Genomic DNA, 18,168 nt, shown 5'->3' with positions numbered 1-18,168 from the left:
TAATGTACACTACAAAAAGGAATGCTAAAAGTGATATATTTGGCTGGTTTATATATCCCTCGAATTTTACACTTTTATCAGGGATCTTTAACTCTTAATCACTTACTTGCATTGTTAACTATTATTTCCTACTAACACAATAATAGGGTAACATATACATGTTTTGGCAAAGCTATTAGATTATTTTTTTCCTGAATTGGTCAAGTATTTGATGGGTAAAAGGCTGAAATACTGATTTTGTATCACACATAGTGGTAGCAAGAAGCTATAACTGACAGGGTAACCTGAGACTCCCAAATATAGTGCAGTTCAAAAAATCTTAGAGGGCTAACCTTAGCCTCTATGCTCGCTTTGCTACAGGAGATGGTTAGCGAGATCCTAGCATCTCTCAGATATTTCGAAAGGATCCTCACCCACAGGTACCACCCATGGCATGCTTCATCATCGGATACTCACCCACAGCACCTAATGTGAGTTGATGGGCTCAACTCACTTTGTTAGTGGAACACTTTTATAAGAAGACCTTTGGGCAGTACTTTTGCCCTAAGTGAGGCAGGGCTCTATGTCTACAATCTGGAGATAAAGTGCATCCTACATAGTAACAACCCATACAAACATCATCTAACCACGTAGATATGTTAAATTGATGACATTGTTGTATTATGGAGGGCTGACATTCCCACTGCTTTGGAATTCATCGCATGGTTACATGGATATGATGGGAAGCTTAGGTTCACTCACACTATCAGCAATGACTCAAGATTTCTGGATGAAAGAATATTTCTGGAAGGAGGGATACTACACACTGACACGTATCATAAGTCAACTGACAAAAAATAACTTGCTCAGTCAAGGCAAGAGAAAATGAGCACCTGTACTACCAGCCTTGTTGAGGTAGAAGGCATAAGAAGGAAAATGTTGTGCTACAAACTCAACATACCGTAACAGGTAAATGTCAGTTTTGTAGCTTGGGAGTCAAATTTAAGATATTGATCTGACCACCTACCCAAGCTCTTTATGGCCGATTTTGAAGCCGGGCGGGGAAGGAACCTAGGCAGCTTGCATAGTCTGGGGAGATGACGTCAGTCTTGGATATCTGATCATAACGTCCCTTGTGCCACAGTGTCTTTGCTAGGCAACCGTGATACAATGTTGCTGCAGTCAGGACCCACTACACAGATCTCGGGTTTCCTTGCCTAGACCCATTCATTTTCTAATTTATATAGAAGATCATTGGGAATACGAAAAACTACGCAGAGAGTTATGGTGTTAATGGCAACAGACCTTTTTTTTTAACAATTATACGTTCCCTAGTAAGACCGGGGGTTGTTATATTTATTACAAATTATTCATGGACAGAACAGGAAGAATTCTTAGCCTGGACAATGTTGCTCATGCCAGGAAAAATGGAATTAGAGTTTTAGTAAGTACATAAGAGTTGCTAACATTAGGGAACAACATACTCTAAACATTGTTGAGTATCTTGGAGTGTTACATGAGTCAGTAGAAACTATATCCCATCTTCTACAGAGAGTTCATAGAGACAAAGAATGAGATAGTTATTCAAGTTTCAGGAAGGAATGTTAGTGAACGTACATTTCAGATTGCCATTCTTTGTAAATTCAATTTTCGGGAATTACAAGTGCTACATCAAAATACAGTGATTTGGTTATATAATGATATTTCAAAGATATAGCCATTCAGTATTAAAATTAAGCATAGACCTTTCTATGGCAAGAAGTTACTTAAGATGGCTCTTTGCCTTTTGCATATCCATTTCATCCTGTAGATAGTCTTGATCAACAGAAGTGGGGAGTCAGAGTGGTGGAATTCAGTATCTCTGTTTTCTCTCTTACCCCATTCCCCTTCTACTACTACTAGTACTACAAGTACTACTACTATCAGTGACCATTGTATTCCTGTGAAGGCAGACTTGAATTTCCAAGTAGATATTGAATATACCTTCAAGGAAATCAAACTTGAGAAGTATTCAAACCTATCATCCAATCCAATTAAAAATAAAATCTAATCCAGTCTTAAATTCCATGGATTTATATTGAGTGAAATCTCCACCAAGAGCATCCTGGTGCTTCATATGGCGCTCATGTTCTATTCTATTCTATTCTATTCCCTTCTGTTCCAGAATGTAAAAAGGACAAGCATAGAGCCACCGGGAGAGGTTTTGTGGCACTATAGAAGGCACAACTGGAGAAGCCGAGAGAGACTGAAAGGAAGGGTTAGCAAACCCAATAGGTTGAGTCAAAGTTGACTAAAATTGTTTTCATATTTTCCCTGCCCAAACTGTCTTAACTTTTAAAGAAGGGAGAGGAAAATCCAAATAGTTGTCCCAAAATATGTGAAAGAGCACTCCACATCCTTGTTTCTACGTGACCAAGGCTGGACTTGAAAAAGGACTATATTAGACTGGGCATAGTGACAGACACATTTGAAAAAGTAGAACAGTGGGATTGTTGACATTTTTTTATTTATAGATAGGAAGTTAAAGAAGGGACGGTATCCTGTTAGAGGCATAATCGGATTTTACAAGTCTAAAAATCAACCAAGCAGCAGAGTACAGGGTGTACTGTAATCAGGTGATGGACTCAGTGAGGATGCCAAATACAGAGAATTTACAGTAGTTCAGTGTTGGACTTGACCCTTTCTGCAGGGCCACCCCAACATTTTTGCCTTCACCCTTAATGCTTGCTGAATTTCATTTTTGTAGGCATTGGGACTCTGTGGATATTACCACTGCTTATCAGTGCAAAAGTACTCCTGCTCTCTCCCTCAAACATGTTAAAATTGGCCTACACCTGATTTGTACAATTATTTTACTTGTAAGTCCCTAGTAAACTGGTACTACATGTACCATGGAGCTCTAAATTAAATGCTCTTAGTGGGCTTGCAGCACTCGTGCCACCCACAAAATTAGCACTTTAAATCATGTCTCGGGCCTGCCATTGCAGTTGGAGAGAAGTTTGAAACTGCCAATTTAGGCTCGCCAACCTTAAACCTTCCTTTTTTAATCCACATAAGTCACCCCAAAAGCAGGCCCTAAACAGACCACAGGGTAGGGTGCATTTTATTTAAAACATTGGGCATGTGTTTTTAAGTTTTAGATGCCAAGGTAGGGAAACTACTAAATTAAGTTTTCCCTGTTGTTATGCCTATCTCTCCTATTGAATAACACTAGGATACCGTATTACATTTAATAAGTGCCAAAGTTTGATTGGGAACAGATTGGAAGGTCAAGTTTGGACTCAAATACATTTCTATTTAAAATCCTCTCTAATGGTAAAGATGGATTTTAAGTCACAATTGTAAAATTCCCATTTATAGAAAGTTGCCATTTTCATGTCCCAATCATTGGGTATCTGCAGTTTGTGTCCTGGGTCACATGACTGTAAATAGCTTATAGTTGGCCGTTGTGCATTCCTCCCAGACAGTGGGACAAAGGAGGACTAGGTGTTAGCAGGCTAAGCCATGCTGCCAGGATGATTGGGGTGAAGCTGCTCCCTGCCCAACATACATTTCAAAGCTCTGCATCCAGCACACACACAATGAGACTTGACACCAGTCTTTTGTCACCCATACTACTTGAAACCTTGGCAGCGGAAGGGCAGAGATTTCCAGAACCAGATGTGGGGTAGCCAGGATGCCCCCCCCCCCATTTCAAAGGCTAACACCAAGTATGAATACTGGACCTCCTGAACCATTCTTCCGTAGACTTCTGGACCTGTGGACTACAGAAGAAGGATTGCGTTGTTCTTCAGAGGACTGCCCTACTGCTTGAGGCCTGCCTTGTTCTTCATAGGGTTACCTGCTGTTTGAGATCTGCCCTGTTCTCTGTAAAGGAAGAATGCAACTGTTCCCTTCATCCCAGGCTAACCTGAGTGTCTGCAAGGGTCAGTTGGCCAGCCTCCTGCTCTGACATACAGTGACACTACAAGCTCCATAGTCCTAACTGCACATCTGACCTACTGCAACTGGACCTGCCTGAAACTGCTAGAGTGAGTCCCTGATCTTCACAATCGTGAATGAGCTGTTCACACTGAGACTCTGCCATCTGCAGTGCTACAGTCTGCAGGGACCACCAGCATAAATCTCCAGCACTGACTGTTTGCGATGCCTTCCGAATCTTAGCGTTATAGCGATGACCACCTGTGACACCTGGTTTGCTTTTCATGCTGCAGCGACGACCATCCGCAATGCTCTCCCTCCTCAATGTGGCCTCACCCCAGTGAACTTGACTGTTCACGTCGCACTTTGAGGAGTTAACTTTTTGCAGGTCTCGGCTGATCCATGTACTCAGCCAATGCTTCTTCACGGTTGGCCTGAACTTGTGATTTTCCTCCAGTTTATCATGACCAGACGACTGAGCTTTTAGACACTATACTTACCTAAAACTTTGAAATTGCATATCTTCAGTTATACAGATTGGATTTTTTTTTGTTCTGGTATCATTTTATTTATTACAATTTTCTCTATGTTTCTAAAGTGGCAGTGCTCGAAAAATCCCAAAAATGTTACTGGACCTGCAGGTCTAGTGACGTAAATAATCTACTCGACCTAATTATAGTGCAATTGACCCATAAAGTGGTTTTAAAATATGTGATCCTGGCCAAGTATTTTAATTTACTGAGATGCCCTTTTGTTCTCTATCACATATGAGAACAGCTTCAAATACGCAAGTTCAGTATGTCTGCTGTACAGAAAATGCTTTTGTTTGATTTAAAAGCCTAAACATTAGCCCCATATTGAATGCAAATCTAGCCACATATAAGATACACGACTGCAGACTTGCCTCTTAGTTCATTGCATTGCCATCGGGACTTGGCCAGGAATGTCTCTCACATCATGCTTAAAAACTATCACATTTAATAAATACATAACTAAAGCATAAAGTTGCAGACCCTGTTATCTACAATTAGCAGATTTTACATTAAAATGGCCACAGAATTTGTCACTGAGATGGTTTTAAATAAAGTTTTTGCAAATATTTGTCATGTGCTCATCACCAACTAAAGTGTTCTGGTTTGTTTTTATCTAATTAAAATGTTTGATGGCATCACACTTCTGGATTTCATAATTTCGGATCTATTTGAACTATTCATTTACCAGCATTTCAAATGTTGTTTTAGAGAAAAGAAATTGACATTTTACTGCATTTTGCTTCACAACTATTGTCAAATAGCTCACTTGACAAAACGCATTAACTGTAAGAAGAGAAAGAAAAGTAAACACCATTTTCCAGGAACAAATGAGCAACATTTAATAAAAAGACATATTGACATTTGACATTTGTTCTTGAGCAGTTGGTAAATGTGTCAAGATAAAGCAAGGTTTAAAGGTGTTTTAATTGCTCATTAATTTCTGAAGGAACAGAACACCTGTTTCTTCCAGCTTAAGTTTGCTCACCAGAAAGGTCAAGTAAGTGCTAAAAATAGCTTGACCTGCTAAAATTGTATTCATAATTGGAAGAGGGGCGTTGGATTTTTGATGCCTGAGTGGTATGGAATTTTCCTAGAGTTGTGTTTTGACTCTATTACTGTTATTGTATAAATACTTTACAGGTTGCCTTTAAGTTAAGCCTGGCTTCTTTTGTGCCAAGATACAAGAGGGTTAAGCACAGATTAATTTAGTGAATGTTGTGGTTCGCCCTGACAAGGATTGTGATTGTTGCTTGGGAAGGGTTCCCCCCCCCTCCAACTAAAAGCCCAATTTCTTTTAACAAAATAATAATGTATGAAGACATTCATAACAGATGTCCTGAGTGAGAAAGGAAGAAATGGAAAAAGGTGCATGAGAAGACTGAGCTGATGAAATCTGGAGTTTTGGGTAGCTAGCAGAGATCTAGGATTCAAGATTGAGTGTGGAGCTAACTAAAACTCTGGGGTTTTGAAAATATTTTGCAGGCACAGGGCACATATCTATGGTAGCTGGCCAAAGTTTAGAGTTCCAATTGCTTGGAGAATTGTGGGTCAGGAAGATTTCTGAATTACAAATATTACATTTCAAAAATGGTGTGCTGTTGCAGCAACTAGTGAGGTTTAAAAGCCACAGGGATATTATGGGCCGCTAGAGAAACATAACTTTGGATATCAGAAAGAATCTGGGTATCATCTATTTTTTTTTAAACATATTTTATTGAAGGTTTATCATCATACAGCATCATTATGAAACACAATACCCTCATTCGCCAAATATATCTTCATTTATACCCCAACATATCCCAATGCCCTCCCCCCTCCCTCCCCAAATGGTGTGGGTATGTAGCTTCCAAAAGAATGCATCGCATGATGTGCAGTTGTCAGTGGTGGATGCTCAACGTATTATAAACTCTAGTTGTTATCCGTGCATTCCTAGTGCTCTAGCTCCCACCATCCTTTTGTAGGTCTAACAAGGCTTGTACTAGGGTTTCCCACGCCCTTGCTTGTTCCAGGGCCTTTTCCTAATTGGAACATTGGGCCTGTCGCAGCCGAATAGTGCTCTCGCTCCTTGCCCATTTATAAAGCTCCGCTCTCCAGCGTTTATATGATGGACCCTCCTTTGATTTCCAGTACAGGGGGATTTCTGTCCTCGCTAATATGAGCCCTAGATCTATAGATTTACTTGTTATTTTTGTTTTGGGTGTATGGGGGAACCAGAGCAGCACACACGTGGCCATATCATAAATCAGATCTCTGCTCGTAACTTCATTCTAAAGTGCTCCCACTTCTATCCAATAGTTCCCTTGTCTCGGGCAGTCCCAGAGCATGTGTTCCAGTTCCGCTCCTTCTTTCAAACATCTGGGGCATGCTGCATCTTGCGCCTGGAAGTACTTCTGAATCTTCCCCGGTGTCAGATAAGCTCGATGCACTATGAAAAACTGAATCAGTTGAAGTCTCGCATTCCGAGTGCCCTTCCATGCCCTTCTGAGGACATGCCCCCATGTTGTGTCTGGTATCGGTCTACCTATGCCTGCCTCCCATTTCGTCTTGAGGTCAGCCAATGGTTGCAACCCTTCATGTAGCATCCGGGAGTGGAGGCACGTAACCACTTTAAAGGTCTCTGCTGCCATTACCACGTACTGGCATGCCATTGTAGTCTTAGGTTCTGCCTGCCCCTCCTTCCAATGCTTCCAAATCGCTGCTATTACCGCAGCATGGATCAAGAAGTCAACGTTCGGGAGGTCATATCTCTCCTGTAACGCCTGAAAAGACAGCAATTTTCCCTCTTCGTATAAGTCCCCTACCATCTGAATTCCCAATTGCTCCCACTCCTTGAGAGCAGACCAATCACTCCCATGCGGAAGTGCCGTCCGCATCCCTAACGCGATTTCTGGAGCATAGGGATGTAGGACTCCCGTCCTGCGTTGGCTACGATTCCAACAGGACCTCAGAGTGCCCTCTTCTAGCGACAAATCCCTGGGGAGAAGGGCATGTTGCAAAACTATGTATGAGAGGACATGCCTTTGAATCCCTGTGCCTCTCATATGGTCAGGGCCCGGAAACTCCACAGCAATCGCCTGTGTGAGTATCTGTAGCTGTGCCGCCAGATAGTAAAGTTCGAAGTCCGGAACTGCTAATACCCCCTCCAGCTTTGTCCGCATCAGTTTGTCCAATGCTACTCGCTTCCTGCCAGCTCCCCACAAAAAGCCGATAACCATTGTCCTCAATTCCTTGAATATCAATGGTGGGATCCAAACAGGGAGCGCCCGGAAGTAATAAAGCAGCCTTGGTAATGCCACCATTTTAAGTAAGGCTATCCTCCCCATTACTGATAACGGGAGTGTGGACCAGAATGCCAAGCTCCCCTTTAAGTCCCTTATGCAGCGCCCTATGTTCCCTTCCAGGATGTCCGTTGCGTCATGATAAATTCGGACTCCAAGATAAGTGAGGCACCTCGACTCCCATTTTATCTCCTGGGGAAGGACTGGAGCCACTTCGCATGGTCGTACTGGAAGCAGGCATGTCTTTCTCCAGTTCACTCTGAGTCCCGATAAATCTCCAAATCTAGTCAACAAGTTGATTGCCCCCCGCAGCGTCCCTTCCGTATTCTCCAGGTATCAGACTAAGTCATCTGCGTACGATATACGTTGTGGTGTTGCATTCTGCCACGGCCTGTCAAAACGCAATCCTAATCTTGTCTGCACCACTAGGGGTTCTATTGCCAGCGCAAATAGCAGTGGGGACAGGGAGCATCCCTGTCTCATTCCCCTGAGCACCGGGTTTTGAGTGGATATCAGTTTCCCCAACCTCACTCACGCCACTACCGAAGAGTATAAAACTCTAACCCAGTTCCCAAACAGCGCACCTAGACAAAACCGCTCCAGTACTTTATAGAGGTATGTCCATTCTAGGCTATCAAAAGCTTTTTCTATGTCCACTGAGAGGACCGCCGGCATATCGAGGTCATGATGGTCAGTCTCCATGATCCCCATAAGCCGTCATATATTCAATGATGTGTTTCTAGTTGGAATTAATCCAGCCTGGTCGGAATGCACCAGGATGGTCATGTGAGGCAATAAACGGGTTGCCAGTATCCTACTCAGGATCTTATAATCCGTTGTCAACATGGATAACGGTCTATATGATGTCACATCTTCCTCGTTCCGACCTGGTTTCAAAAGAGGAATAATCAACACCTCACTCATGGAAGACAGCAACCGACCCAGCTCTCTAGCCTCTTTGTATACCTCGAGGAGACAAGGAGCTAGCAGATCAATATATTGTGTATAGAATTTAACCGGTAAGCCGTCCACTCCCGCAGTTTTGTTCCGGGCCATGTGCTTGATTGCACTTCGGATCTCATCTAAGGTGATATCTCATCCTAATATTTTAGCCTGTTCCTCTTCTAAGTGCGGAAGCTGGATTTCCGCCAGATATTCATCTATTGCCCCTTCCTCCACCCTCAAACTCCACCGGTACAAAAACTCATGGTAGCCCAAGAACCGTGTCATATTCTCATGTTGGGTGTACACTATAGTGCCTGTTTCTTTTTCCATAGCCAGAACTGGGCAACCTCTTGGCGTCGGATCAGCCAGCCATGCCAGCAACGATCCAGCCTTATCCCCCTCTGCATGCACTCTTGTTGTATAATTTTTGTGATCGAAACTGCGCAATCTCTCTAATTCTGTCGCTGCTTGTTCCTTCACCTCTAGCAATTGGGTTTGTAAAGCTGGCTGCTCTGGTCGCTGTTGCTCTAGCACCCTCAGTTTCTCCTCAACTTTATCTACGTCAGTTAGTAACACTTTCCTCATTCCTGTATATTTGCTAATACAAAGCCAACGTATCACCACCGTAAAGGCGTCCCACTCCACTACCCTAGAAGATGCTGTTCCCTCATTTTCTTCGAAATATTGTTCTATGCCTTCCCTTATCTCTGTCTTGTAGACCTGGTCTTCCAGCGTTTCCGGGCGCAATCGACATGTAGGTATTGACGATCTAGTCAACTCCCAATAAATAGATAACAACAGTGGATTGTGATCAGATATAGTCCTGGCAAAATATTCCGACCGTCCCACCATGGAGGCCATCGATCGGGAGCACAAAATCTCATCTATTCGAACCTGGAGCTCATGCAGGGCTGAAAAAAAGGAATAGGCTCTATCCTTCGGGGGCTGGTTACGCCAAATATCTATTAAGCTCCACCGTTCCTGCCATTTCAATCTACTCTGTGTTAGCCGGTGCACCAGCGAGTCCGCCAGTGGAGGGTGCGATCTATCCAGCTCGATATCTGTAAGTGAGTTAAAATCTCCCCCTGCTAGTATCGGATTGGTCAAATAATGTGCCAGGGCACCCGATAAGTGCTCGAAAAAGTGTGCCTGATCTGTGTTTGGTGCGTATATTTATTTATTTATTTATTTATTTATTTTATTCGATTTATATAGCGCGTTATAATCCAGGGGTCTCTACTGCAAAGAGTGATGTCCCTCCCATTCAATCGACCCTCTACCGCCACATATCTTCCCCCAGGATCCGCTACATGTTGTATAGCTTAAAAAAGAACCCCAGCCCGCACACAGATCAGTGGCCCCCTAGCAAACGCCGAGTACCACGTACAGAAGATCTGACCCCTCCACCTAGACTGCAGTGTTGTCCCTCTGCTTTGGTGAGATGAGTCTCCTGTATGAAGGCTATCTGGACTCTCCTCCTTACTAAATACGCATGGACTTTGTGACGTCTTGTCATTGTGTATAAGCCTCGCACGTTCCAGGAAATGCAAATCAGTTCAGGTAACGTTCCCATCGCTAATGAACCACCTCCCCCTGAATGTTTTGAAGCATCTGCCCACACCAAACGTACCCATCCTCCCAACAACATCCCCATCTTCCCCCCCCTTCCGCCCTCCCAGAACAAGACCCAATATCAGTCTATCAGCCCCCATACAAACTCAAAAGAAACAACCAAAACACTCAACTATATCCCGCAGTAGTCACTGCAGGTCTGCCTTATGGGCAAGTGGGGTGTGACTCTGGCCCGGCAGGCAGCTACGCCAGCCCATAGCACTCACGCGCCATGATCCCATGTAGAAAGACCTCAACATTCAGACCCTTTTGCATATAATCATAAGACTACCATTTCCCTGCTCTTTTTAACTTCAATGTTCCATCGTCAATCACACTCTCCCCCACTTCAGGCACTCATCAATACACCATCAGCAGTCCCTGGTGTGATCTTCGGGCCCCGAAAGCTGTCCGTTTCCGACAATTCAGTTTCTGAGCATGTTTTATGTCCTTCTGACTCAGTTCCCAGTGTAGATTGAGTTTTTTGCGTCCCGGAAAGAGCCAACACCGCCTGTAGAGCTGCTTGCCATTCTTCGCCTGTCTGGGACGACGATGGTTTCTGCGACCCCTATAGCCTCTGACGTATTCGCTGAGATTTACGCACTTGGGGAGCCCTTTGTAGAGCTGACTCACGGTACTCCTTGCGGTCTGTGCCCGCTTTGTAGGTCTCCAGCCAGGACCAAGCATCGCCAGGTGTATTGAAGAACTGGGTAGTGCCATCCACTATGACCCTTAGCTTTGCTGGAAAAAGCAAGAGTACTGAATCCCTTTGGCCCTGTGTTCCCGCTTGATCGACAGGAAAGATGCTTGGAGCCTCTGGGTCTCAAGCGTATAATCCGGGAATAAAGCCATCTTGCTGTTATCTACTGAAAAAGGCCCAGCGTTGCGTGCTCTTTGGAGTAAAAGATCCATGTCTTTATAATGGAGTAGGCTTGCAACCACTGGTCTCGGCGGGCGGCCTAATTTTGGAGGCCGTGCTTGGACACGGTGCGCTCGTTCGAGCGTGAAGAACGAGGACAGTCCCTTCGGGGCCACTGTCGTTTGCAACCAGGATTCTAGATAGCCGATCACATCTTCCCCTTCAACTTTCTCCGGCAGACCCACGACGCATATATTGTTGCGCCTGTTTCAGCTATCGGAATCTTTGGCTCTCTTTTCCAGGGCTTGTGTACGTTCCAGAGCATTCGCCATCTTACCCTCAAGGGCTGCGTGGGCTGGAGTCAGTTCTTGGAACGTGTCTTCGGTTGTCTTCACTCTGTCCGTTACTTTGAAGTGACCTGCTCGCAGTAACCCTAGTCTGTTGCCACTTGAGCAATGTCCTGTTGCAGAGCTTCTCGCGTCGCCGCAATAGCTTCTAGAATGCGGTCTAACTGCTGCTGCAGATCAGCTGGACCCTGTTTTATCTGGTCCTGCGGGTCTGAATCCATGGCCCCCTCCGTTTTCCCCTTGGGTTTAACCATATTCAAGAGGCCGCTACTATGTCTCAGCCAGAGCTATGAGTTCCCACTCAGGCCGCAGCATGCAGTTTACGTTCTGTTATACTGACCGTCAGTTGGAGACCCACACAAATCTTTCACCAATGCGTTTCAAGGAAACAGTTGTCCGTTACAACCAAAGCATGTCCACTGTATGCGCCCCAACCCTGACAACCAGCCACACATATACAGTTCTTGCTTCGGCTCTCTTCACGCACAGCTCGCTCCCCTACGTTGCCAACGGGATTACCCCCGTTCCGCCGTCGCTTCAGCCACCAGTTCAGGCCCCGGATTAAGTTAGCCTCACTCAAGACCCCCAGTCCTTTGATGTCGCCGTGAAATACTAATCAGCCAGGTCCACTGTATTCCTCGCAGTCAATCCACCCAGGACACCTCCCTGGGCGATGCCCGCAGCAATCAAGGCGCGCTGCACAGTCATTTATAAGTCTGTCACTGCGCGCGTCGCTCACACTTATCTCTACTGTTCCCGCAGGGCCCCCGTCGATCACTTCTGGCTCTGCTACTCCAGGTTGTGGGCCCTGAGCAGTCGGGGACGCCGCTTAATTTGTCAGGCCACTTTCCAGCACCACTGTTCTGTATTTTGAGCTCTCTCCCTCCTTTATCAGTGCACCATTGCGCCGTAAATACACAGAGCCCTGTTAGGGCCAGAGCAACTCTGTTGAGACCACCTCTACACCAACAGTTACCCGCACAGTGACAGGCTCATCAACAGTGCCTCGTAGGCATATTCCGCTCAAACACGCAGCCAAGGTAGTGGCATCCATTATATATCCTTTCCCAGCAGCCTGCTCCGCCCCAGGGCCAGTTCAGCTTCACTTGATGCCTTGCTTCCCGGATGACATAATACAGAAGCGTCAAAGGGTCTACAAAGTCTATGTGTGGTTCATTAAACTAAAAAAGTCTGTGTCAACCCATTTAACAATTATAAAGAGACATAGATGGATAACCTGTGATCCCTAACAGGATACCCATCAGTCACCACTCGGAACCGCCCTTCAACATTTGGGATTCCTGTTAACCATATAATAGGTACACTACCGGTTGAGATGGAAGGTCAGATAGTATAACCTCTTAAGAACCTTGTAGTGGCCAAAAATGGTTTAGAGTGTCACAAACTACCCATCAATAAAAATGAGGGTGACTGATTTGCAGTGCTAGTGAAAAGAAATGTGATTAGTGAAAAATAAAATCTGGTGAGGGAATAGGAATGAGACTAACTTTATTCTGTTGTATGCTCGCTCCCCAACCGGCTCAGAAGGAGGCGAAGGAGTACCGACGGAGAGAGCGGTGCTTCCCTCGTGTCCTGAGCCGTTGCCAGGCGGGGTGGAGCTATTTGCTTCGACTATAAGGTGACATACATAACATCTGCGAGCAAAGACTACACCTAGGATATCAGGTGATCTTTTTTCATGTTGCAGCTTGGTTAATATGTAGTCGCTTTTTAACAATTCACAACACTTCTTGCAGTAGCATTATTTATATCCAGGTCCTGATGAAAGCAATGGACTCTTCAGTCCCTTGAAATTGCTGAAACATGTTGACCATATTTACATCTAGGTAGATATTTGTTAAATCTACTTGTTTCAAGATAACTATAAACGCTGTAGTTACGTGATTTTGATTGAAACACTTCATTCAACACAGCAGTAGTTCCTCAACCTCTACACCCCAGGGGTTTCCGTGGCAAATTTCCATTCTTGTCCTGATGAACGTCTTATAAATCACTGCTTGAAAGACCGAAACATCGACTTACACATCATCTCCTCAGGAATTTTTGTCCTTAATGAGTGACATCTCTTAATCTGTGTTATGGAGTCACTTTAGCATGTATTTTGGAGTTGATGTTTTTGTTGTGACTTGATTTGTTTAATGCATTTACACATCTTTTCATGACATGTGTTTGCTTATGTTTTGTTCAAAATATCCCCAATGATCAAATATTGAGAAACTGAATACAGATGATATATTTTCATATAAAAAGGATTTTGTGTGCTTATTTTCTATATTTATTCTGACCCTTGAATTAATTTCACTGTTGTAGCTCTGTGAGCACCTTGCTGTTTGATTATCTGACAAACACCTCGACTTAGGTTTAAATAACTACTAAAGTATCCAACAAACAAAATCCCTTGTAGACAATTCTCCTTGATATTATTGACTGCCCAAGCCTACAAGGGTCTATTGGGTTACCCAAACTTTCTTAACATTCTTCCTCAGTGGGTCAGCGGTGCGCCGGGACCCGGATGCCTAGCGCTGCCAGTCCCGAAGCCTCCTCCTCTTGCCGCTTGCCCTCCACGCACAGCTCGTCCAGGAGTCGTCCCGCTCTGCTTCCGCTGACCCAGGTAATATTCTTTGGGGGCAGACGATGTGCGCCTCCTACCCTAATAGGTAGCGCTCCTCCGCACTAGGTCGTCTCGCTCTCTGCCGCTCGTCCACCGTTAAAATGGAGCCGCCGCAATTTTAGTGTCACTGCCCCTATGTCTTCCCTGCAAACTCAGGTCTGGTAGGGGCAGCCCCCCGTCAGCCACAGTGCATCAGGCCTCCCGCGCCTGTCCTCAGCTGTAGTGGTGCTTGCTGAAATGCAGCTCCCGCAATGTCTTCGCTCCTCTATGTGCGACACTGCATCAGCAGGGAGCCAGGAATGGTCACCATTTTAGCTCACCTCACTATGTGAGCTCCGTCGTGCCTTACAAGCCTCCGCACAGCTCGGGGAGGGTCTGCAGCCGCTCAGGGATCCACCACCTCCTTCTCCTACTATTACGACGTCTTTTGGGCCGCTTTGTCGGGTCTGATCTTCGGTATTTTCCGGATTATTGAGGGATCAAGCGCAGAGCCCCGAGCTCATGCCGCCTCTCCCATCGGCACCCAAGCCACGCCCCCATCAGGGCATCATCTATGTACATAAAGACGGTAAACCCCTATTCATATAGCAGATAGTTAGGAGGAAAAAGATACATTTTGAAAAACAATGGTGATAATGCCAGTTCCTGGGCAACATCCAAATGGATCAATCCTAGTGCAAAGTAAGGAATTTGGATCATGTTGGACCACTTGCTATGTGACTGCTCAAAGGTAAGAGATCCACGCAAGAGAACTGCCACCACAAATGTGGAGTTTGCAAAAGTCTGCTGCTTAGAATGTAATGGTGTTGGTTCCACTGATAGGTGTAGTGTAGTAAACGCAGGGTGATGACACCACTCCAGTCAACCAGTGAGCAAAGTTGATCCATGATCAAAAGAAAAATGGTCTCAATGCTGAGTATGAGTTACAAACCACTTGAAATAGATGTAAGAGAAGGCAATATCCCATGTGACACTATACGTGTGTAGTAGCCGTTTTCTCCAGCAGTGCAGCTCAGAAGATGAGAAGTGATATAAGTCAAAAGCTACTCAAGGCACTTGGTTAAAAACGTTTTTTTAGAATTGGATCAACTACATCTTGTTTCAGAGGAGGTTAGACAGTTTCCATCAGAAAAGAAGGGTGTAAGATATGTCTGTGAGGGAAGTTACTATAGTACAGGGTGGGTCAATGGGGAACCATATAGCTTACAAGACTTGAAGAGCTTATTAAATTTCGCCAGGGTTATTATTTGAAAAGTTCCAATAGGAGAAGTTAAATAAGGAAAGGGGATAGGCGTAAGGAGGAACTGTAGAGAACTCCAATTTGTTCTGCTCTCTGATAATCTGCCATTTCATCCTTTATCAAAGAAGAGTTTGTCCACTGTACCCACCAGCTATTGCATACAGATTACCTTAAAACATAGAAATAATGGAAAATTAAAACAGTCAATCAACTAAAATTCTGCTTTTAATTCATCCTTAGCAAATATTATTTGACCTTTCCAAGTAGGTTAAAGTATTTTCTAAATTGTTTCCTAAAAGCTAATAGAATCTCATCATCATCGTTTTTGATCCATTTACTTTTGCCAAATGCAGCAAAATCATCTCTCTTTCCAAGTAAACCATTTGCAGACCTATTTTCAACAATTCAAATTATTTTCTATGAGCAGTGCTGGCTCATTTAACACACTGTCATAGAGTTGGAGAGTCAATTAAGTATGGCTCCTGGGCCAATGGGTGAGGTAATCAGCAGGGCATTGCCCAGGCGCTTCAAACAGATTCAGTCAGACTTTCATCAAAATGGCTTCAGTCAGGCTTTCAGTCGAGAAACTATTTTCGAACAAAAAAGGTAAAGATAGATGCTTGAGGTGGTTACCTTGATGGGTGTGGAGGCAAAGTATGTTGAGGGAGTTAAAAAAAATGGCCATACCAGAGAACTGAAACGCAGATAAAAAATGTAGTTCTTCCTGGAGTATTGAAGATAAAGTTGAGGGTGTGGCCACTCAAATGGAAGTGGCTCTTTAGCCCCTTTAGGTTAAAAGCAGTCATGTTGAAGAGTACAGTTAGGTCTAGGTCTGCAATATAAATGTTCCCGTAGGTCAAAATCCCAGAGAATGAACAGTTCAAAGGAAATTGATAGCTGCTGATAACACTTCAGACAAGAAAAAAATGATTTAGGGTGATAGGGTTGATAATAAAATGAGAATAGTAATATTCAGTGTTGAACTGACCTAAAAGACAATCAGGCCGTGCAGGTTGGGCTGTTCTGACAGATCAGTGTGTGGGCCAGTTTTTAGCAGTTTGTGGTCTGGTTTCCTAACCAGGTGGACCAGTTTTTATTGTTGATTTCCCTGATATTACCATAAGAATTGCCAACAGCAAACACAATTGCATGTGGTCTCCTATACCTTGCAAAACACCTATAAAGTGTGTCTTTACTGGTTCAAAACTGGCCTGATTTATTTGGACCACTTATTTAGCTCTCTGGTTCGCTAATGCGGGTCACTTTTATTTTGGCTTCCAGGCCTATTTTTTGTCCCAGTCCGACTCTGGTTCTAATTTTAGGATATTAGATAACATGAGCTGATCAGCAGTAAGTACTGCTCTGTCATTCTGTTTGCAATTGTGTTCAGTGAGTTACAGAATCTGGAGATAGATGAGCACAATGCTTCCACCACGTTTGGCTGCTCTCTCCTGTTCTAACAGACTAAAGTTTTGGGAGACAAGATACTCTATCGGGGTCCATTTGTCATTATTCCAGGTCTTTCTTTGACCTAGTAGTTTAAAGTTGTGATAGTCAAATACAATAAAAGTTTGATGCAGTGAGGGTTTTGACCACGAAGTGGGCATTTATTAGGCCTGCATGTAAGCAATCGTATTTTGATACCAGATTTTATTATCGTTATAAAAGAAAGTTGCCTTCCATTGTAGCAATGGATGAATAAGAGTTTTACTCTGGTTGCCAAAACGTCATGGTTAAGGGTGTAGGCAGAGGGTAATATAGCCAAAAGCTGCTCACCTGCGTATCTGAAAGCGAGCAGGTTGCCAGTGAAGTACACATGTCTAGGCCCTGGACCGCCTTGGATTTGCTTGCCTGCAGCACACCTTTTGCACATCTGAAACGTGCCTGCTTCGTGCATCCACTGTGCGCACAGGTAGTCATCACCATCAAATGGTGTTTAGAGGCCAGCTGACTAGCTGTAATAGTATAACTCTCTCTTCTCTCCACCCACCCCTACTGGAAGGATTGTAGAGGGTATTTCTGTTAAAAGGGCCAAAAAAGTCACACTGCCAAAGTAAGGACCATTACCATAAGACCGAACTAAAAGAAAATAAGGGCCAGACACCTCTTACAATTGGAATGCAAGGAAGTTACAAGAAAAAGCTTAAATAAAATCAACATAAAATGGGACAGGATGTCCAGGCTTCCCTCTGTAGGAGCCTGTACAGGGAAAGAAGATTAGCTGACTGGTGAGTTAGACAAGGTATGGTTCACTTAAGTAAGTTCAGCAATAATTGGTCAGTCAGTTCATTTAGACGCCAGTAATGGTATAGAGCTTAGCCTTCTCCAGGCAAAAGGAGCATAATGGGAGTAAAGAAACTAACATAAGAATTGAAGTACGGAAGGGCCAGGCACACCTTGTTAGTCTGGGTACTATCAAATTAAAAGGAAATGCACACATAAACCAACAAATAGAAAAACAAGGAAAAGGTTCAGAGAAAAACAAATGGTGGTCTGGCGACTTAGATGAAGTAGGCCACATTTCAGCAAGCTCAGCTGAAGCGATCCATACTGAGCAGACATTGTAAAGAATACATCACTAAGCACAGTAATTGCGTAAGGTCAATGTTGATAATGTGGTACTGCTGGGTGAGAATATGCAATTTCAATTTTTAAGGTCAAATACAGAAATAGTCCAAGAATAATTGTACAGTTTGGCTGAAGACATTGCATCTTTATTGGTGATCTTCTCGAGCTCCAACTTAAAAAACCTCATTCAAAATGACTAGAAGCATGTGTGGTCCTAATTCAATGGCACTGAGCCTTCTTCATACACCATTTGTT

The 18,168-nt window shown here is 43.9% G+C and overlaps 1 protein-coding gene across 1 annotated transcript in view; it reads right to left on the bottom strand.

The window, feature by feature from the left end:
- Nucleotides 1-18,168, bottom strand: part of KCNK12 (potassium two pore domain channel subfamily K member 12) — a 598,786-nt gene that overhangs the window by 409,572 nt on the left and 171,046 nt on the right. The window lies entirely within an intron of this gene.

This window comes from Lissotriton vulgaris, chromosome 6 (genome assembly GCF_964263255.1).
Source record: "Lissotriton vulgaris chromosome 6, aLisVul1.2, whole genome shotgun sequence".
Taxonomy (NCBI): domain Eukaryota; kingdom Metazoa; phylum Chordata; class Amphibia; order Caudata; family Salamandridae; genus Lissotriton; species Lissotriton vulgaris.
This window is presented reverse-complemented; position numbering and strand designations above follow the sequence as displayed.